The sequence below is a fragment of the Suncus etruscus genome, chromosome 1 (genome assembly GCF_024139225.1).
Source record: "Suncus etruscus isolate mSunEtr1 chromosome 1, mSunEtr1.pri.cur, whole genome shotgun sequence".
NCBI classification, from domain to species: domain Eukaryota; kingdom Metazoa; phylum Chordata; class Mammalia; order Eulipotyphla; family Soricidae; genus Suncus; species Suncus etruscus.
The window spans coordinates 16,148,741-16,172,190 of NC_064848.1; positions in this window are offsets into that span (position 1 = coordinate 16,148,741).

Genomic DNA, 23,450 nt, shown 5'->3' on the forward strand with positions numbered 1-23,450 from the left:
GAGGTAAGGTGCCTGCCTTGCCTGCGCTAGCCTAGGACGGACCTTGGTTCGATCCCCCGGCGTCCCATATGGTCCCCCAAGCCAGGAGCGACTTCTGAGCGCATAGCCAGGAGTAACCCCTGAGCGTCACCGGGTGTGGCCCAAAAACCAAAAAAAAAAAAAAAAAAGTTATGTGGTATGAACTCAGGGAGGCTTTAACATTGCTTGACCCCTATAACTGGTAATAGGACTGCAGCTGACCTGAACCAGAGCATTCTGTAGAAATACCCATCCACAGAACTTCAACATCAAGTTGTTTAAATTGGTGATCTTCAACCACCAGTGCATAGATTGGTGCTGAGTTGCAAATGTAGAAAAGTTGGGAACTACTCTTCTACCACTTAGGTTATAACTATAGTTTTAGGGAGCAGTATGTAAGACAGGGAATGAACTTTTTACAAGAGTAAAAGATCGAGGAACATTGATTTAAATCATCACTCCTCTATTCTTCAGGCAGAGATCAAGTATGATACTTTAACTTCATTTGGGATCTACAAATTCTTGAATTTGTCAAGACTTCATCAAGACTTCAGAAAAGATACTGGGTTGCCAAAGGAGATGGAGTTGGAAGAAATCTCATCTTTCCAGCCAGATAATGGGAGGAAACCTGATTGGCTGACGCAGAGTCCATACCTTACTTTCCCCTAATGCAAATATCACTTTCCCACCTACAACAAATGGAGTTACTGTCCTGAAATGACTGATTGCTTCTATGTGAGTGTTCTACTCTCTTGAGATCTGACTTTACCAGCATCCAGCAACTCTGACCTCACTAGCAACTCTGACCTTACCAGTGACTTCTACATCTTGGGATCTGATTTTACCTGCTTCCCAAAGAGCAACCCCTAAGTTTGATTTACTTGCTCCCTTAAAGTCAATAGCAATATTGTCTCTTCTTGAGGGACTTTTAAATAATAGGTACACTGGCCTCTTATGCTATTGGGGCTCTCTGCTCCTCTGCATGAGCTTATTTATTTATTTATTTATTTATTTATTTATTTATTTATTTATTTATTTATTTTTGGCTTCTTATGTTGACCGTTTTTCCCTTTTCTGACAGGTAAACAGCTAGCCTGGGCTCACTGCAGTCAGCATGATATCACTATATTATCCCATCTGAAACATTCCAGCATGTAGAATCTCACCAGACTTGGAAAGTAGATCATACTTTCTCTTAGAATGCTGCTTAAGACGACGGAAAGTGGGGCCGGCGAGATGGCGCTAGAGGTAAGGTGTCTGCCTTGCAAAAGCGCTAGCCAAGGATGGACCATGGTTCGATTCCCCCAGCATCCCATATGGTCCCCCCAAGCCAGGGGCAATTTCTGAGCGCTTAGTCAGGAGTAACCCCTGAGTATCAAATGGGTGTGGCCCGAAAAAAACAAAACAAAACAAACAAAAACAAAAACAAAAAAGAAGAAGGAAAGTGACACTTATGTGGATTCTACCCACACCTATGTGGTTTTCTTCCTTGGAAATCCTCACCTCCTCAAGACCCACCACTTTGGTCTGACTTCTACTAGGTCTTGAGAATAGGGTCATGTGGCTTAGGGTTATACTTTTGATCAGACCTACAGTGGCTGTATGATAGCTTTCCAAGTCTGACCCCAGGCTCCTCTGTAAACCTTCATCTGCTTAGTCACTCCATATAGAGCCTGAGTTCTTAGAACTGGGTTCCTGCATTGCTCTTATCATCTATGTGTTATCACCTGCCTTCTCTTCCTTCCTGACTATAAGTTTTCTTCTTGCACAAAGAAGAGTCACAGGTATGATGTTCAGAAAGAAGCAAGTCTTAGTATTGATGTGTAAAGGGTAAATATGAATATGTTTTGACCTGGATGTTTTTATTTTATCTTTCAGAGGCTTTATGCTATTGAAAAATTAATTTTGGTCTTCACCCTAATTTTTATATGTAAAAATCTGTACTGACTTTGATTTGGTATGTGATAGTACAGGACTGATAAAACCCAAGCATATTTACTAAAATCACGAAGCCCAGGAACAAAGCTGTAGAAAAGCATTCTTGAGGCCAGAAAGAACACTGATAGATTTTAAAATACTGGAAAAGAGGGCCCGGAGAGATAGCACAGCGGCGTTTGCCTCGCAAGCAGCCGATCCAGGACCAAAGGTGGTTGGTTCGAATCCCGGTGTCCCATATGGTCCCCCGTGCCTGCCAGGAGCTATTTCTGAGCAGACAGCCAGGAGTAACCCCTGAGCACTGCCGGGTGTGGCCCAAAAACCAAAAAAAAAAAAAAAAAAAAAAATACTGGAAAAGAGTAAATTTATGAATTTTCTGGTTGCTTATTTTTGACCCTATTGTGTCTAATTAAGCACATTTTTAACTGGACAATAGCTCCAGGTCAAATACAGGTTTTGATTTTTTTTTCCCCAATTTAAACTGAGAAGGTAAGAGACAGGAGCTCTCAGGCTTGGTTGACTAGGAAGAGAATTGTGGTGGATGGCTTTGCCTGGAGCTGAATTTTAATTATACCTAACAGACCCATCATTCTTCACTAGCAGGTCTACTTAACAATTACATATAATACCATTACTGTAACATTCTTCTTTGTACAGTAGAAGTCTTTAGAAAATCTGGGCAAATCTCAAACTTTTAAAACTAACTTCATTAGAGAAGGGTTAATAAAAATGATTCTTCTGCATGATACATTAGTTTTTCACCAGGTTTATAGCTCATACATGTGTCAACTATGAATTATACTGTTGAGAATATGACTGATTTTTAATTTTTTTTATAAAAAGTTATGTTACTTTATTTTTTCTCAGGTTTTATATAATGAAAAAATATAAATCCTATAGCTAAAAAATATTCTAGGACCATTGGGGGCTGGAGTGATAGTACAGTGGATAGAACATTTGCTTTGCATGTGACCAACTTGGATTCAATTCCCAACATCCCACATGTTCCCCTGAGCCTGCCAGGAATGATTCCTGAGCAGAGAGCCAGGAATTTACCCTTGAACACCACTGGTTGTGGTCCCAAAACAAAAAATATATTCTAGAACTCCAAAGATAATGCAGAAATTAAGGAGTTTGCCTTGCATGTGGCCCACTTTGGTTTGATCCCTGGCACTATGCATAATTTCCTAAATCCACAGTGCTTAAATAAAGTAATTATTGAAAAAAAGTATTGCTAGGAATGATTTCTGAGCTAAGAGACAGGAGTAAGCTCTGAACACAGCTGGGTGGTGTTTCCAAACAAAAATATTACCATATATAACCTGTAATACATAATATATATAAAACTATATAATTTATGTACTTTCCTGAACCTTCTTAAAAGCAAAAAATCTTTACAGTTGGGGAAGGAAGAAAAATCACAGTTTTAAGACATAACATTAGTTTTAAGCAAACCACACTCTGCAAAAAATCCGTGAATTTCTTAATTAGCTAATTAATATTTTTGATAAACAAATTAAAATTAATTATGTGATATTTTGGTTTTCTAAGTCAGAAATTATAAAGTGTCTTTTCTCTATGAACCTCAAACTTCTAAAGGAAAAGGGCTTAAGGTGTCTTTTTAGACATGATGAATTGTATACATACATGTCTAATTGCTTCCTCCATAAATCCTAGGAAAAGGAGGACATATGTCAAAACATTCAAAACTGTAAAGACGAAGAATGCCGATGAGGACAACAGAATCCTGAAAACTATAAAACATCTTGGGGCTGGAGCAGTGGTGATAGTGGTAGGGTGTTTGCCTTGCATGCGCTGATGTAGGATGGGCAGCAGTTTGGACTGTGGTCTGGCATCCCAGATGGTCTCCCAAGCCAGAAGTGATTTCTGAGTGCATAGCCAGGAGTAACCTCTGAGCGTCACCGGATGTGACTCAAACACCAAAACCAAAACCAAAACAAAATAAAAAAAACCCCAAAACAAAAAACACTCCCTCCCAAAAAAAAAACAACCAAACAAACATCTGAACTGCCCCAAATGATAGCATATCCTGGGAACAAAATCCAAGTCAAGGTATAGAAAGTTGAGAAATAACTGTAGTGAAATCCCCAAAATGAGGTTATTGATGTCAGAAGTTATCGTGGAAACGGGTGTAGATGTGGAGCTGGAAATATGGGTTCATTGGCAGTTTGTGGAGAATAATTACACCTCTTGAGTCCCCCACCTGGACACTGCCTGTTTTCACTTGGGTAGAAAACTCACATTTATTCTTAGGGCTCAACAGAGTCTCTAAGTGGGGAAAACTCTAGCTACAAGGAAGGCAGAAGTTCTCTCTCCCAAGAGAGTGCACTGCACTGAGTGTTGAATCTTTAGTTCTGCTCTTCTTCCTCAATTGGAACCTAGTGAGCCAGGTATTAGTGGTCCAGGTAAGACTGGACATTTTTGCCTGGAGTTTTTTGATGAAGCCCAGAGAAAAAGCCCAGCAAGGCTGACATTAATGTGCCTCAACCTCACACACCAGAGAACCTGGGCGACATTTGAGTACCCAGAATCTGTTTGACTCTTAAGTAAGAAAACACCAGAAAGGCACCTTATTTTAAAAAATGCCTCAAACAAATACAGGAGCAGAGAAACTCAACAAACAGGTGCTACTGCAAGGAAAGAGAGTGCAAAAAGAACAATGAGAAGAAAAATATTAATATTCCCAGAGAGCTGATTTATTGATTCCATGAAACGAGGACAAATGATACAGAAAAAGAGTATACATAGAACAAAAAAATAGAATCCTTGGAAATTGAAGACATAATAAAACAAATAAAGAACTCCTTGAGAAATTTTGACATATAAGTTTAAGGTCATTTTTTAAAGAAAGGGTAAAAACAAATTTAAGAGATCAGAGAAAAACAAATCAAAACAAAAAAACCAACTGAGAGAGGATTGATCCATGAGGTCTAACACCTAAGTATAAGTTCAAGAGGGAAAAGAAAATGAGAGGAAAGAATCTCTTCCAAAGAAATTCAAAGCGAGGTCTCAGATAGAAAGGCCCATTTTGTACTCAGAATGGAGTTTCCACACTTTGCTGACCCTGCACTTCCCCAGAGCCCACTGTCCCTAACTTTAGTCTCTACTACTGGGACACTGAACTGTGTGAATTCTATGTGACTTAGGCAGACACGTGAGAATTCTATTCCTCACACCACACACACAACAAGATGCTCAGTGGAAGCCCACAATCTTGGGGTGCCCTTCACTGCACCTATAGAATGAATCACCCAGAACACTCCCACTGGAATGATAGTCACTCAGAGCACAGAGAGACAATGGGGAAAGTAGTGTAATAGTGCACTCATTTTAAGTGTGATTATAATAGTCCAGGAAATTATATCTGGCACAATCAGCTTGACAGCCACTCATGTAGTAACTTTAGAGATACCATAAAAGGATATTTAATGAGCTCAATGAAATGTTGATACATATAGTAAATAAAGCACAAGATCATTTGAGAACAGAAATGAAAACACTCTAATCAGACGTGACAGAATTGAAGAGTATTGTAGGTGAAATAAAAATGTCAGTGGAAGGTTCAAGGTGAAAGGTGAAAATAGACTTATTCAAGGTGTGGGATATGATTAAGCTCCTGGCTTAATCTCTGGCATTTTGTGGCGTCCTGCTGCACAGCTTGGTGTAGTATTGGTGGCTCTGTATTCTTGAGGGCCTGAGCACCACTGAAAATAGAACCCTTCTCCACAGAATAGATTCAAACTCATTAATATTCACGAGATTTCATGAAGTGAAAGAGGATTAGAACTTAAACTACTTAGAGAAAACAGAACTGTTTTAATATAAAGAATTAAGAATGGTTGGAGCCGGAGAGATACCATGGAGGTAAAGCATTTGCCTTTCATGCAGGAGGTTGGTGGTTCGAATTTCGGCAGCCCATATGGTCCCCTGAGCCTACCAAGAGCAATTTCTGAGCATAGAGCCAGGAGTAACCCCTGAGCACTGCCAGATGTGACCCAAAAACCACAAAACAAACAAACAAACAAAAAAAACCCAAAACAAAAAAAAAGAATTAAGAATGGAAAGACATGGAAATTCTTGAAAACATGAGTTCACAATTTTTTTTTTCAAAATTAGGAAGGGACATAATCAAAAATCCATCTTTCTTTTAATCTCGATTAAGTAGAAAGGAGAATAAAGGTATTTTCAGATTTGCATATTTCAGAAAATATAGCCCCTGTGCATTCTTTCCCAGGGAGATATGGGAAAATGTCTTCAGTAAGTAGAGTGAAGCTAAGAGAGAGGGGCTGTAAACTTCAGATAGAGGGTCTCTTGCCTAATCTATAGACAAAAGGTATGTCTACTATGATGGAGAAGTGAGAAGTGAGATACATGGATGACAGTTGATATATCCAGGCAGAATATTATGGAATAGATATCCCTTAGGAAGTGAAATGATGACTCTATTGTTGGATATCTATCCAAAGAAGGACAACATTAGCTCAAAGGGTAAGAGCCATCTTGACATGAAATCGACAAAGGCATAAAAGAATAATTTATGTTTTTTTCTGTCTCCTCCTTAGGTTTTTGGAACTTCCTATTTATTTACAATCCAATTTTCCTTTTGAAATCATCTATTTATTTTTGTCTTTTAATTATAGTTTTGGTGGGAAATCAAGTGAGTGCTTTGTATCTGGGGAACAGAGTTTTTTGTACAATTGCAGACTTCCAGGCAATCCGCAACCACCCTATTTTAGCTAAATAGATTTGATTTCACTCAACAACAGTGAGCTCAAATTTTCTTAGAACCTCAATTTATTTATTTTTAAAGAATGCTGCCAAGACTCACATACCATCCATTGATCACAATTGGTGACATGCTTCCTTCCTAATGCAATCTTGAAATGGTAGAACATCCATAATTGATCTGGAGGTTGGGTGTCTGAGCCTTAAACGGGTTTCCAATTTAGTAGCACTATGGGATTTGTCCCAGCAATCTTAAAGGTCATTTTCTACCCACTTTTTCAAGATACACAATAATGACACATTCTGGAAAATAAACTTTTCTTTATATGTACAATGCCCAATCATGTATTGATATTACACTATAGATATGATGATACATATTTCTGTTTTTGGGCCTGGAAAGTGGAAAAGAAGGAGTCATTTTCACTATTATGTTCTCAGGTTAATATTTATGACCCTACTCAGCAGAAATTTAAGTTGCCAACAGTGCGAATCTTGGAAGCTTAGAGGCCCAGTGGGAGTAGAATGAGCTGAGTCAGCCAGCGAGACCATCAGGAGGAGGAGGACATTCTCCCCTTGTCTGTCTGGCTATGTCACTCAGCATATATTTACTGACTAACCACATGTACTTAGCTTGGGATGGACTCCTATAGAGGAAACAAATATAATTCTAATTACCCTGCACTGGGATGACTGCACTGGTACATGGATTTGTTCAAGAACACAAAAGGTCAACAGGAGGATTGTCTGAATTTAGACCCTAATCATGAGAAGCCAGGACAGATTTAAGAGCTAACATAGGGCTGAACCTAATTGCCCTCCTGGCTAGAGGAGTGCTAGGAAGGATGGTGGGATATGCACTGGGCTCTATCCTTCACATGCAACCTCTCACTGTAACAAGGTAAAAACAAGGTAAAAACAAGGACCCCCATTTCATGAATGAGAGAACAACTTAGAAAGATGAACCAACTTTTTTATGGGTCCAAAGTAATGACTCTGTATTTTCTGTCTATCTGAAAGCAGAACCATAATATTCATAATATTCCCTCTACCTAATGTCTAGGAGGCAGATCAGGGTTTTGGCCTGGGTGGAAAGTGGGGCCACTGAAGACAAGAGAAAGAGAAATTTGGAGGATCAATAGATTTAGGTGAGAGAGATTCCAGTATGGTTATTAGGAGGATGATGAAATTATGCATTGATGGGTCTTAGAGAAAGAAGAAGAGATTGTCTGATTGATGGTTTTGAGTTCACAAGAGGGACTGGTAATAGATATAAGGATTTAGGAGGTCTATAGTATAAAGGAGAAGAGCCATCTGGATTAGGATACTGTCTAATGAGACAGAGAAACCAGTCTAAAAATTATGGTTAGACATAACATTAACTGTGGGCAAAGGAAGTGACTGGATAGAATTGGAACATGCCATCACAGAAACATATATGTAGGAGATGTCAGAGAAGACAAAAGAGAGGTTTCTAAGAAGAATGGAGATTCAGCCCAGTTGAGGGCATGACACACCCAGGAACTATCCAATATGATGATGACTTTGGTGGCCATAAAATCGAGTGCTGAGGAGAAGCAGATGAATCTATATGGCCAAATATTTATAAAGTCATGAAGGGAGGCATTACGGGCAACTTTGGTGGTTGGGGGGACAGAAAATTTAGTGAGGGATCAGGAAGGCCTGAGAAGTGTAGAGGGGCATTCTTATAAAGCTATAATCTGAAGGGAAGGAAGATAGTGATTCAAAGGTAATTTGGCATTTGGAGAGAAACATGTTCTTTGCTGAAGAGAAAGCAGACAGGGATAGAACAGAGGGACTCTGAAGACAGGCCCAGCTGCGTAAGACAGGAAGGTCCTTTCTGAGGAAACAATAAAATCCCACTTGAGGGTCCCAGGAAAACCACCCACAGAATTTCTGACTGACTTTAATTTTCAGGAGGTGATAATGATAATCTTTTTTTTTTTTTTTTTTTTGGTTTTTGGGCCACACCCGGCAGTGCTCAGCGGTTACTCCTGGCTGTCTGCTCAGAAATAGCTCCTGGCAGGCACTGGGGACCATATGGGACACCGGGATTCGAACCAACCACCTTAGGTCCTGGATCGGCTGCTTGCAAGGCAAACACTGCTGTGCTATCTCTCCAGGCCCGATAATGATAATCTTTTTTTTTTTTTTTTTTGGTTTTTGGGCCACACCCGGTGACGCTCAGGGGTTACTCCTGGCTATGCGCTCAGAAGTCGCTCCTGGCTTGGGGGACCATAATGATAATCTTAACCAATCCCTTAGTGTTACTGGGAAGAGAAGATTTAATTCTTCCAAATACCTCCCCCCCCACCAGTTCTGTACTTCAGCAACTACTTTAAGTGTCCCCAAATGCAACTGATACTTAATTAAAAATCCCTAACTAGCATGGACATGTGTGTTTCCTTTTTAAAAATGCATTTGCCAGAGCCGGAGAGATAGCATGGAGGTATGGGGTTTGCCTGGCATGCAGAAGGATGGTGGTTCGAATCCTTGCATCCCATATGGTCCCCCGAGCCTGCCAGGAACGATTTCTGAGCATAGAGCCAGGAGTAACCCCTGAGCACTGCTGGGTGTGACCCAAAAAAACAAACAAACAAAAAATACATTTGCCTCCTGCCTTAGTGTTTCTAAAGAAGAGAAATCGTTTCAGAATCTCATTTCTCCCTTGAGGAGGCAGATCCTAGGGGAATCGGATGGAGCACTCTGAGGAGACAAGACAGTCTTTAGACATCTCATGTCAAGGCCTTCTTTTGGCAAATCTCATTCAGTGCTGTGTTAGCAAGAGAGTGGAGAGCAAGTCATTCAGGAAGGCAGCAGACTTAGCTGATCCCTTTTTCTCTTGCCTGAACCCTGTCTCTTATTTGCATTTGTGAAAAACTCCTTCCTTGGTGTGTAGTGCCCTCAATGTGGCATCTTCTGGGACAGAAACCTTTTCCAGAAAGAGCTCCTCTTTGGTAGATTTCCCCCCCCCTGTCTGTTTATATTCAACAATCAATCCAATTCAACAACCAATCCATTCAGTGTTACTGTAATTTAGTGTTAGCTTTCCAAAAATCCCTTTTGGAAGTTAATAAATGGAAATGTGTTCTGCTGCCAATCATTCACCACTTTTGTGTATCAGGGGTTTGAGAGGTGAACAAATTACTGATGAAGGCTGTAGTCATTTTGTGCATTTTCAAAGTATATTAAATGCTCAAATCCTGCTTTACATTGAATATGCCTCTGGATCTCTGAAATCATTCTATAATGAAAGCAGGTCAGGATTATTAATAGGTTGTGAAATGGGGCAGAAATGGAGACTGAGGGGAAAATGTGTTGTGAAGGTCATATATGATGGTATTGGCCCCAATGGTAAGTGAGAAAAATTGCTGATGGCATTTTTGTGCCATTATGAGTCACAGAGCAACATGTGGTCAATAAACAAGGAAAATTGTTCCCATAATGCAATACATAACCAACGTCTGGATAGTCCCCTGACAAGTTTAGCTACTTTAAACAGTGAGGACTGCAAATGTGCACCTAGACAGGATAGGAGGTTACCTGTATATTTAAGGTGATTGTTTATCACCAGATGGCCACAGCTATGTAAATACAGTATTACAGTCTTTGCTCTTAATGTACCTGCTAACTGTTCTTAATGGGCCTATTAATGGAAACAGTGGCTCTATATCTGGACTTGGGGAACTTAGGGTGGGGGAGTAGAAATTACAATCAATAATTGCTTCGGGGGGGGGTTTGAAGCTAGCTAGCAACCTGGACAAGCCAGTCAGTATGTCTTATTCTTTTTGATTGACATTGCTGAACCAGTTCAATTGGCTTTATTGTGATAAACTACCATAAACAAGTATGTTCCGGGGCCGGGCGGTGGCGCAAGAGGTAAGGTGCCTGACTTGCCTGCGCTAGCCTTGGATGGACCGTGGTTCGATCCCCCGGCGTCCCATATGGTCCCCCAAGCCAGGAGCAACTTCTGAGCGCATAGCCAGGAGTAACCCCTGAGCATTACCGGGTGTGGCCCAAAAACCAAAAAAAAAAACAAAAAACAAGTATGTTCCATGTTGCCCATCACAAAATCACCCCTGCTTCCTGGGAGAATCCAATCTCGAGCCAGACCTACTTCTTAGAACCCTCTCCTAAACCATCTGACACAAGCTAAGTCCCTCAAAATGTGCCTCATTATTCTAGGGTGTACAGTCTTCTTGGGCAATGAGTCAACATTCCTAGATTCATTCTTTCTTCAGAAGAGTTCCCATTGGTCAGTGGCTATCAGGTGTCTATCATGGCGATTCCATTGATATTCACCAGAAATGAATGCCTGAAAGTCTTGGATGGGGAGCCCTGGTCACCTAACTACTTATATGTAGTGAGTGTAGTTTAGACATATTCTGGTTGTTTGCAGTCTACTCTGCTCATGGCTAGGAGAATGTTCATGCTGAATCATGTTCCAGTAATTGGTCAATGTGTTTTCATCTCAGAATTTCATTTCTAATTGAGGTTCTGTGATTTACAATACTATTAATGATGGTTTCCCATGCACATAATTCCAACACTACACCCATTAACAGTGTACCCACATCTCTTCCTTAGGGACCAACTCCAGTGCTCTGACACCACCTTTTAACCATCACACTACCAACTCAATTATGTGGATCAGTTCTCTTGTGTTGCCTTTGGTCTTTTGTTACCACCTTGTTGTATATTCCACATATGAAAACTTAATTCTATACCTTTATATCAGTATTTCTTCTTCCCCCATCTATCCTTACTATTTTTCCCATCTCTCCTTTTACCCTTCTTTCTTTAATCTTGGCTTATGATCTTTTCTTCTCATCCCCCAAGAAAAGGCCATCGATGAGTTTATGGTAATCTGAGTGGGTTTTTATTGTTTGTTGGTAAAATTGTTTTCTAAACTTAATATATCTTATCTGTTTATCTAGGATCTTGCATGGTATTTGCAAGAAGAAATAATCTATAGAAAGATGATGAGTCAATAATGAGGTGTTTTATTTGATTTTTTTTTTTTTTTTGGTTTTTGGGTCACACCCGGCAGCGCTCAGGGGTTACTGCTGGCTCTACACTCAGAAATCGCTCCTGGAAGGCTCAGGGGACCATATGGGATGCCGGGATTCAAACCACCATCATTCTGCATGCAAGGCAAATTCTCTACCTCGATGCTATCTCTCCGGTCCCAGGTGGTATGTTCTTAAGTTAGCTTGAAGGCTGGGGAGTACAGAAGGTCTCATGACCAATGAACATCCTATAGATAAATTCTGATTTGGGTCATTATTGCAAAACCTCCTTTAAAGGAACTACTTTAGTCCTAGTCCTTTTGTCTCCAAGAACTGCTTTTTTTAGTCTTCCTGGAATAAGAGGGCATTGTCTATCTCTGATATCAACAACAGAACTTAGACTAAGTTGGGAAGATGTAGGAACATGGCTTTGAGAGTTACTCTAGTTCTTTTGGACTTAATCCATCTAAACCTGCATTTCTTCTGCCACAAACTCCCTCTTTCTAGTCTTGATTAATGTGCTTATATCTTCATCTGGCACATTTTGACCAGGGAACTTTTAATATTATTTTTTATATAGTTACCATGAAATTACAAGTGATTCATGATTGGATTTCAGGCATACAATGCTTTGACACCAATCTCTTCATGAATGTCCACTTTCCTCCACCTCATTCTGTCTCACCCTGAGGGAGTTTCTATAAGAGGCGCTTTTTAGTATAAAGTTTTGCACTGTGGTTGATAGTACTGCTACTCCTAGGGTTTCTTTATACCTTTTTTTGAGGGGAGGACACACCCAACTCTTAGCTCTGCACTCAGAAATCACTCCTGGCAGGCTTGGGAAAACCATATGGGATGCTGGTAATAAAACCCAGGTTGGCCTCATGCAAGGCGAATGCTCTACTGGCTGCATTTACTACCTTTCAGCACCACCTCCTCCTTCTGCTTAAATGCTTTCCTCCACAATAGGCGTTTATCACTTCCTCTCTATCCCCACCTTAAGCTTCTTACTAAATACCAGGTCTCATATTCTTTGTTTTCATTGTCTTTGGGCATTCATTATTCCACCATTATGTTTATTTATAGCCTGCATATGAGAGAGATCATTCTGTGTCAGATTCTCTCTAACTAACTTCACTCAGCATGATACTCTCTAGATCTCTCCATGTAGCAGTAAATTGCATGCTTTATCTTTTCTTATGGCCAATTTATATTCTATCGTGTATACTGTGTACTTATGTACCACAGTTTCTTTATCCAGACATTTATTCCTTGACACTTGGATTATTTCCAGATTTTGATTAATATGAATAGTGCTGCAAGAAACATAGGGGTGCAAATGTCTTTCCTCCATTTTGTTTTTGGACCCTTATATTCCAAGAAGTGAAGTTGTTGGGTCAAATGAAAGTTTAATTCCAAGTTTTTTGTTTTTTTTTTTTTGTTTTTGTTTTTGTTTTTTTGTTTTTTGTTCAATTTTTGTTTTAGGAATGCCCATATTCTTTTCCAGAGGCTAGACTAGTTGACATTCCATAGCAGGGAATGAAAGTCTTCACTAAGGATCACTTTGAATTTGATGGATACTTTAAATTTTTTTTTCACACAAGCAAGAGTATACATCTGAAAAATGTCTGCCACAGAGGCAGGCAGAGGGAGGGAGGGAAACTGGGGACATTGTAGTGGGAATTGTGCACTGGTGAAAAATATTGTACATTGACTAAAATTTAATCATGAACAATTTTGTAGGCATATATGTCATGGTGATTTAATAAAATAATTTATTTATAAGAAATTCCTTTCCCCCTTTCTCTTTCTTGGAAGACTTTAAAAAGTAATTAATTAAAATAATCATCTTGTCATTGTACATGTACTTTTAGAAACTTCTATCCAAGATTAACTGTCAAAATGTCTAAAAAGCAAAGAAAAAGTATGCAAGTCTGTCTCTTACTGACACTAAAAATTATATTTACAAAATGATTTTTGTTACTATAGTTACAAGTTAATCAGATTCAAGGTCAATGAGGAGCCTTGAACATGATTTAATTTTTATATTGTGATCTACAAGACCAAGATTAAATTTCTTTTGATTTAAAAATTTTAAATTACTACATTATTCTTATGGGTTAATTAAATCATTGCAACATTCATAAATTATGTACAATTTATGGGAACTCTCAAACATGTAAATATCATTTTACTAAAAAGAAAGGGTAATGATGGAATATTGAGAAGTATATAATTTTGCAAGATTTAAAAATTTCATGTTAGAGGGATTCAGTATGTTTAGCAGAAGTTGTTCTTTCCATTGGTGAGTGCAGTTAGAGAAATAACTACACCAATAACAATTATGACAAGGTGGTGAGGGAGAGAAATAGAATGCCTGTCTTGAAAACAGGCAAGGGGTGGGGGAAGATGGAGATGAGAAGGCAACTGTGGCTGAAGGCTGCCCAGGTGAAGAATGCACTGGTGAAGGATGGTGAAGGATCCACTTTTTAATGATTGAAACCCAACTACAAACATGTTTGTAACCATGGTGCTTAAGTAAAGATATTAAAATAAAAAAAGAAGTTGTTCTTTCCTCTTCAGTAACTAACTTGAGGCCATAGAAAAACAGTTGTTGATTAATAGTCTTTGAGACAAAGATGATTAACACGAACAAAACAGATATGAAATCAAAGTTGTCAGCAAAAGGGCCATTTTAATTCAACCTCCAACCAAGCATGGCAGTAAATTAATAAAGCATACAAATGCTTTTGAATAATAGCATATGCATGTTCCCTTTTGCCATCTCAAATTTGTTCAAACAATAGGATGTGAGTGACAATCAGAAGTGAGTTCTAAGCAGTTTCTAGGGGTTTGTGATTCAGTATTATATTATCTCGGGAGATTGCTTGTGTAGTAGGTTGGTTATATTAGACTTAATAATTACCATGAAATAGGAATATACATAAAAGTAATAGGTTTGATTTTGTATTTATTTTTAATTTATTAATTTATTTCAGATTTTTGTTTTTTAGAGAGGATGCCATGCCTGGTGGTACTCAGGGCTTTCTCCTTTGTGCTCAGAGATCACTCCTGGTGGGTTTAGGGGATCATCTGGGTTGCTGAAGATCAAACTGTGATCAGCCACATGCAAGGCAATCACCTACCTAGTATACTATCACTTTGACCCTATTTTAGGTTTTTCAGCTATAACAGTGCTCATGGCTTGCTGTTTGCTCTGTGCTCAGGAATTACTTGTGGCTCTGTGCTCAGGAGATAATATGTGGTGCCAGGGATTAAACCAGGATTGGTTTCATGCAAGGCAAGGCCTTAATGCAAGATCTTAATTCCTACATGATCCTTCTAGTCCTAATTTAAAATTAATTAATAAGATTATTTTATTTCATCAATATGGTAAATTTAATAAGCTATATAGTTTTTTAGTATACTGATAAAACATATTTGATAGCTTTAGTTAAAAATCTACATACATATGAAAGATATGTTAATGATTCATAGGCTGCCAATTACTATATGAGTAATGTTCAGAAAGAGAAAAATCGACATGGTTTTTCAATTTATAAAATGATTTTTCTACTCTGTCTAAAGAAGCAGTAGTTCTTTTTAATCAATATTATCAAGTCTCCTTGTTACAATTTTACAGGACTTTTTCTTAAAAAAGAGAAAGCTTATTAAAAGAAATCTCATATACTACTGGTGGGCATATAGTCTGGTCCAACCCCTATGAATAACAGTATGAATATTTCTCACTAAACTAAAAATTGAGCTGCCATACAACCCAGCAATCCCATTTCTGGGTGTCTACTTCCAGTACACAAAAATATCTATCAGAACAATTATTTTTGGAGCAATGAAAATGATTGCTAAGATATGAAATCAATAATTGTTGAGTCCAAAGATAAATAGTCTGACAATAGATAGTCCAACAATAAATAAGTACATTATGAAAATGTGTATTTGTATTATGCAGCTGAAAGAAAGGATGATCCTTTGCAGTTCAATGCAGCACAGAAGTATCATGTTAAGTCAGAAGAAGAAAAACACAGGATGATCTCACTTATCTTTGATATAAGAATAACAAGACGAGGAAATTCAATGTATAAAAGAATTGTCTTGAATATCCATGACTACAGTTTAGAAAGGACAGTGAAGGATAGAACTTGAGGGGTGAAAAAGCTGAAGAGAAGTGAAGTAATGGAGGGCAGGGGTCAACGGCATTGGATGAGTGATGTAGAGAAGTGGTGTAGCTATATATACAAACCACAAAATCAACAACACTGGAAAGATAAGATCCAAACTACACCAACCCAATCTAAAAATGTGCTTGCTAAGAAGGCAGACTTGTGGGGGTGGTAAGAGAAAACCTGGGGACTTTGATAGAGGGATGTTGGCACCAGTGGTGGGATTGGTGGTAGGACACTAATACTAAATCTTAACAATGAATAACTTTGTAACTCATGGTAGCTTAATAAAATTAAAACAATTTTTAAGTACCCATACTTATTGTATGTGATACTGAGGATGGAGCCCAGGGCTTTCCTTACACATGAAAATCAGGTGTTCTTCTGGTAATTCATGTCCTTTTGGCCCTTATCATTTTTGAGAAGGGTCTTCGATTTAGGAAAATACTATGATTATAGTAACTCTTGCTATTTTATATTATTTTTTAAAAGAATTTTTCTCTAAATCTTGCTTTCAATACTTATATCTTGCTTCCTCTAATAACTATTCTTAATTTTGCCATTCCCTGCTTCAAGTCTCAAATAAACACAAAAATCAAGATGTCTCCTGCTGCCTGTTCTAAGGAACACCAAGATTTGCTTCTTCATCTAGTAGGGAAGAACGGCAGACACACACAGTATCTCCACTCATTGATTAATTTAGAAATGTGTCAAAAGCTCTTTTGTTAATTAAAACTGATCGCAAGAAAGGGGTTCATCTTTGGCTAATTGCACATAAAAAGCAATAAAGCTTCATTGTTATTTTGAATATACATTTAATAACACCAAGTTATGTAGGTGCTTAATGTATCTTTTTTGTTTTTGTTTTTTGTTTTTTGTTTTGGTCACACCCGGTAATGCTCAGGGGTTATTCCTGGCTATGTGCTCAGAAATCACTCCTGGCTTGGGGGAACATATGAGACGCTGGATGATCGAACCACGATCTGTCCTAGATTAGTGTTCACAAGGTAGACAGACACCTTACTGCTTGTGCCACCGATCTGGCACCTAATGTGTCTCTTTTGAATGAGTGAGCAAAAATAAATAAAATGATTTTTAACTTAACATGACTTTGAGTGGAGATGTCCCAGTGTGCTTTTGAGAAGTGGATGATAAGCCACTGAGATAAGACAGTGAGAGCAAATCCATTTAGCAATTTGTGCAAATGAGGGACATGAGTGTTTAGACCAGCAGGACATACTTTAGGTTTTTTCTTGTCCTGTATCTATCCAGAGGCTTGATATCTTAACTCTGAAACTCAGAGGCATGTGTCAACCCACGCTTCAATTACAATCTATCTACAACTTCTCTACTACAAAACCTTTGGGCTTTTCCAGAATGGTGAGGCATAAGAGGATGAATTGGGAGATTCCCTCAATCATCTTACAGTGAGGCTCTCCACTTCTGGATGACTCCTGGAAGGAGCAATCTAAAGTTACCTAGAACATTTTTGAAACTGGCTGTAGGCCAATTGCCACCTCAGTAAGGGTAACAACCCTCAACTGGATGGATGAGTACCATCAGCCCATGGTAGTGCTCGACATCTATTTCCACTGCTCTGAGAATAAAATTTGAAAACCCAGACACACAAACAGCTTGTTTATAGAAAACTGGCAACTTGCAAATCAAATCAAACTATCAAAATGTACTGCTGTACATTTCCTCACTTAGTACATGTGCTTTCATTGTCAGAGAAAAACCACATGTTAAATACTGTGTTTGTGTAAGTCTCTGCCTGTGTGTTTGTGATGGTATGTATGTGTGCCGGTGTGCACGCACTTGTGTGGATACATGTGAGCATATGTGTGTACAGAAATGTGTTGAGGAGGTGGGTAAAGTTATAAAGAAGAGTTAAGTGTAGAACTTAGTGAAGTTCACATTAATTCAAACTCAGCTAGCAGATTTTGGTCATTTCTTTCTAAATATTTTTTCTAAAACATTTCTAACATATTTTGGTTAATCCTAGTACCCCTCAACTGAATTTCATTACCTAACGCCCCCCCCCCCTATCTCTATCTACATCAGAAAAATAGTATGCAAACAAGAAGGAGAATTCACTGGTATAGTTTACTTGGACAATCACCATCATCTGCTAGTTGTCAGTGAATGCGTTTAATGATTTGGATCTATTCAAGAGGAACTCCAGTGGAGTGTAGACACCATAGCTAGGACATAGTTCAGACTACCTGGAGCCTTGGTGATGGGAGGAGTGATAAGGAGGGCTTGGTAATTTTCTTGAGTCACTAATTCATGTTGAGTCTGGGAATGTTTGGGGTTCTTGCCCAGCCTCTGATGGGAAGGCTTACTTTCACTGCAGTGTCCAGTAAGGAGAAGTTTAAGAAAAAAATTCCAGTAGCTGGTGTGAGCTTGAGAACTGGCTGTTCCCATTCCAGGCAGCCAAGTTCTCTTTTCTTTGGGGAAGAAAGACACCTAGACTGTGCCTGGGACTTTAATTTGTGTTCACCGATCCTAACATCCTAATTATCACTACAAATGTCTTTTTAATAGGAGATCTAAATTTTCCAAAAACTGGCCAAAACTGGCAAAAAACTAGTCAGCTTTAACTTATGTTGAACATCAAATAAAATGTATGACTGTAGAGATCTGGATATAGTTTTTACTGTATCCAGAATATTTAAATTGTTTTGAAGACCAACACTTGGTTCACAGTTTTTGGCAAATTCCATCTTCCCCTCCTAGCTCAATTGAACTTCTCTCCTATAAAATCCAGTGCAAGAGATTTTCCTTCCCCACATTTGTCTATTATACTTATATTAATGAATTGCCCATTTGTTGTGCTTTTTTCCACTAATTACAACAAATATATGCTTTGACAAATCTATTGATACCAAAAATATAACTGTGATATGTTAAAGGTGTTAAAATAGGGGAACCATGTAGACATATGAAAAATGTGAGAGGGTATATAGAACACTACATGGTCCCTCAATTTTTCATAAGCCTAAGCTACTCTAAAGTTAATAAAAATTTAAAACAATAAAGTTTAATTTTTGAACTATTAAGGGACAAGATACTAAATAATTTGCAAGATAAGGTGACTTGACTTTAAATTAATGATTTCATTTTTACTTTAAATTGCTATTATCTTGAAAAAAATGAACAGATATTACATGTTTTAGGGTTTGATTCCTATGACTAGTAGTATGGAGATATATAAAAACATAAGCTATTTGGGCCAGTATAGTATAGTGTATATGTATAGTGGTTAAGGTGTTTGTCTTGCAAGTGGCTGACCTGGTCCAAAGCCCAGCACTCCACATGGTACCCCAAGCCCTGTTAAGAAGGATCCCTTCTTGGAGCCGGGAGTCTAGCAGGAGGAGGTTTGGCAGGCCCCTGCCATGCCGGAGGCCTGCTTGACCAGGCCTAGTGGGGGTGCGGGACTTGGGTAACCCCGGCACCCATCTACCGCCTTGCTCCAGATCTCCAGGGCTTTCCCGGGCCACATGCCTGGGCAAGCCGGTGAGTTGGGTCCCTTGGTGGAGCTTGAAGGTACCCTAGGCCTTCCCCCATTATCCATTCGGCTCCTTAGGGAGGGTCTGGGTGGGGCTCTGAACTTCTGGCCTCCCAGCTTCTTGAAGTCACTGGTAATCTCTGTCCAGTCTATATCTTCAGAATCGCACGGGGGCGATAGCAAAGAAACATTAATAGGGGCCCGGAGAGATAGCACAGCGGTGTTTGCCTTGCAAGCAGCCGATCCAGGACCAAAGGTGGTTGGTTCGAATCCCGGTGTCCCATATGGTCCCCCGTGCCTGCCAGGAGCTATTTCTGAGCAGACAGCCAGGAGTAACCCCTGAGCACCGCCGGGTGTGGCCCAAAAACCAAAAAAAAAAAAAAAAGAAACATTAATAGTACTCACACAAGAAACATTAATAGTACTCACTATCATTGAATTATGTTTTTATGTATGCAGAATGTCCATTTTGTACTCTGCCCATTTGCATACCCCTTCATAAGTTCATATTTCTCTTTAACTTCTTTAATTCCTATCATCATTACTCCTCATTTACCCTTTCTAACTTAAGTATGGTAGAGTCCTAAGTCACAGACCAAAGTGGTGTCCTGGAGTTAACACCCACCCAACTATTTTAAAAGGCATAAAAAAAGACACTTATATGTTTTCAACATTTTATGGGTGTTTTCTTTGACATCTATAAACTTTTGCTGAATATTTTCTTATACAGTGACGATCCCCCTCCCCATGTTTTTTATCTTCTCTTTGTGAACTGCTCAATATGGAATTTGGTGTGAAAGAATCCCTCAGTTTAATACCTATGTTTGAACCAAGTCATGGGTCTTGTTGGAAATATTCTTATGCCCCCATATATCTGATAGCGCCACGTGGCTTTATTTCTTGTTTGCTTAGGCACACTAAAATGGGAAAATACTATACATACCAATAGGTTTTTATCTAATAGAGATGGGAACACACAAATCTTGTAGTGCAATGAGACCTTACACCCTGAACATTGACATAAAGACCAGGCACAGGCCTCAGAAGAATGGGCATTCTCCATTCACCCCTTGATCTACAGAAGACATTTACAAAACATCCAAGGTTGTATATAACATCACCTGGTGGCATTCCTGTACCAGGGAAGACCCTACAGCTGCTCTGACATCTATCTACTCAAAAGAGACTTCCCTTAACACTGAGAAGACAACAAGAACAATGACCTGCTTATTGGACAGGGCTTGCTGTATTGCCTCTTAATTGTGAGGTTTGTCTATAACATCACCTGGAAGCAATCCTCTACCACGGAAGACCCTACCACTGCTCAGACATCGTCCTGCTCAAAAGAGACTTCCCTTAACACTGAGAAGACTTAACAACAACAACCTGCTTATAGGAAAGGGCTTCCTGCATTGCCCTTTCATGGTGAGGTGAAACGAGAAGACACTCCACATCATGACTTCAATGTAGGACATGCAGATTCCAGAATCTTTAATACAGAAACATGATACCAACAACAGAGACTGTGTGAAAAGTGTGTTGGCACTATGGACAATGTCTTGGATCAGACGATAACTTGCCTGAAGCCTAGAGCTGGTCTTATGCCAGGAAACTTCAGGGGTAGGATCTCTTTGTATTTAGGCCAAGGTTATTCCTTTCCATGCCTCTCATATTTTGGTGGGCCTATGCAAACAACAATTGCCTCTCTAACAACGTTTTTACTGTGCTCCTTTGACTCTAATCCTTAAAACGCACCCACTTAAAATTTGAGGTTAACTTAAGCTAATATGCATGTACATGGAAATGTAAAAAATACTATGCCTCTAATGTTAAAGGAGTTACGTAAGTTTGATGGCTTTAGATTGCCTTGTGTGCTGTTAAGAAATATTATAATGTGCTACAATCTGGGGACTCAAGGGACAAAATAATCGCACATGGATTCTGTTTTATTTTATCTTAACGTTCTTTGGCTGAAAGTTCAAAGTTAAGATATCAGCAAGGGGACTTCTTCTGAGAATTATGTTATGGGTGATTGTCCTTCCACTGTAACTTTACCTTGTCCTCTTTCTTTGCATCTTTTGTTCTCATAATTCAAAATAAAAAAATTAAAAAAAAAAAGAAAAAAAAGAAGGATCTCTGATCACCGAGCCAGGAGACTTGAGCAATACTGGGCGTGGAATGATCCACAAAGATTAACTTGTGCAAGACTTTGTAGTGAATAGTGTATGGATGACTTTTCCTTCCTTTATAATCTTTCTTTTGTTGCATTTCCTTCATTTACTAAGGTTTGAAGTTCTCTGTCTGTCTGTCTCTCTGTGTAGGCCCAGGTTGCCACTTAACCTTATTCTAGATGATCAGGAAACTTACCTGTATGTTGGGTGTTGATACTGGTCATGGCACTGAGAAGGGAGAGAGAGACAGAACCTATTCAGAGACCTCTATGATCCCCTTTCCAAAGTTTCCCGTGAATACAACTTGTCCTCAATTCATTTTTTGTCTTCAAGTAACAAACACAGACCATAATCACATGCGATTCACACACAGTCACACAGACAAACACTCATACTACAGGAACAAAATGATTTATTATGGACCTAGATATTTTTTAGTTATTGGGGCATCTCTTCCTGCCTTATCACACTTCCCTTCAAACTTTCCCTCTTTCCCATTTCCTCCTTGGCCTGGTGGGAATCTAAATGGGTCCTTCTCAGAGGGGAAAAAGACATCATTCTGTAGACACAGAATTTACCTACCTCAATTACCTACATGAGTGCTATACACCAGAAGATGAAACTATTGGAGGAACTGAGTTAACATGAGTGACAAAGGATGAAGGAATGATACCTGTTTCTGGTGAAAGACTTTGTTTTATTCTGAGCCCATATTTCAAGTGCTAATTCCTCAATAAAGATATTTGCTTGAGGGGCCAGAAAGATAGCATGGAGGTAAGGTGTTTGCCTTGCAATCAGAAGGTCGGTGGTTCGAATCCCGGCATCCCATATGGTTCCCCGAGCCTGCCAGGAGCAATTTCTGAACCTAAAGCCAGGAGTAACCCTTGAGCACTGCCGGGTATGACCCAAAAACAAAAACAAAAGATATTTTCTTGAAGGTCAGAAAGATAATGCAGCAAACTAGGAAAGTGCCTGGCATGCAACTAATCGAGATTCAATCCCCAGAACACCATATAGTCCCCTGACCTTGTCAGAAACGATCCCTGAGTGCAGAGCCAGGTATAAGCCCTGAGCACAACCAGATAGGATCCCTCTTATCCTCCTCCAAAAAAAAAAATGAGAAAAAGGAAAAGAAAAAAGGAAAAAGAATAGTTTGGAAAGGAATATATATGGGAGAAGTACTGTTAATTATGAAAAAAGTGATTGCAAGTTTAACTGTTAAAGTTTAACCTCGTAGCATCAGAATAATAGTATAGTAGAATAATAGTATAATAGTAGAATAATAGGATGTAGAATGCTGTGGTGGACCGGGGTTTAATTCTTGGTATCCCATTTGGTCCCCTGAGCCTCCTGGGAGTGATGCCTGAGTATAGAGCCAGGAGTAAGCCCTGAGCATAGAAAAGTGAGTCTCCAAAACCACAAAAATTTTAGCAAAATCCTTAGGAATTTTTTTTATCATTTTTATAAACAGATACATATGAAAGCAAAAACAGCCAAACAAAAGCCTTACTTACAGCACAGAGTTTATCTTATTTTTAGAGCTAGAGGTGGCCACATTCAAAATCTAACCATGCTTGTTGCCTGAAGAAGAACCACCCCATAAATTATCTGCTGTAAACATTTATGTTTTTTTTTATAACCAGATTATTCACACTATGGATTTTTAAGAGATGAACAACTCTTCCAAGCAAATATTGTCTTTATCTTTTATGTCTGCTCCTCTCTATTTTCAACTGTCCTAGAAGTCTGTGAGACTAATGCTCCCAAAGCTGGCCACATGGCCAGAGGGCTCTCCCAAGCACAGGTAAATGGATAACTCAGTCTACTTGGTCCACCTGTCCTATTGTAGCAACTCAAT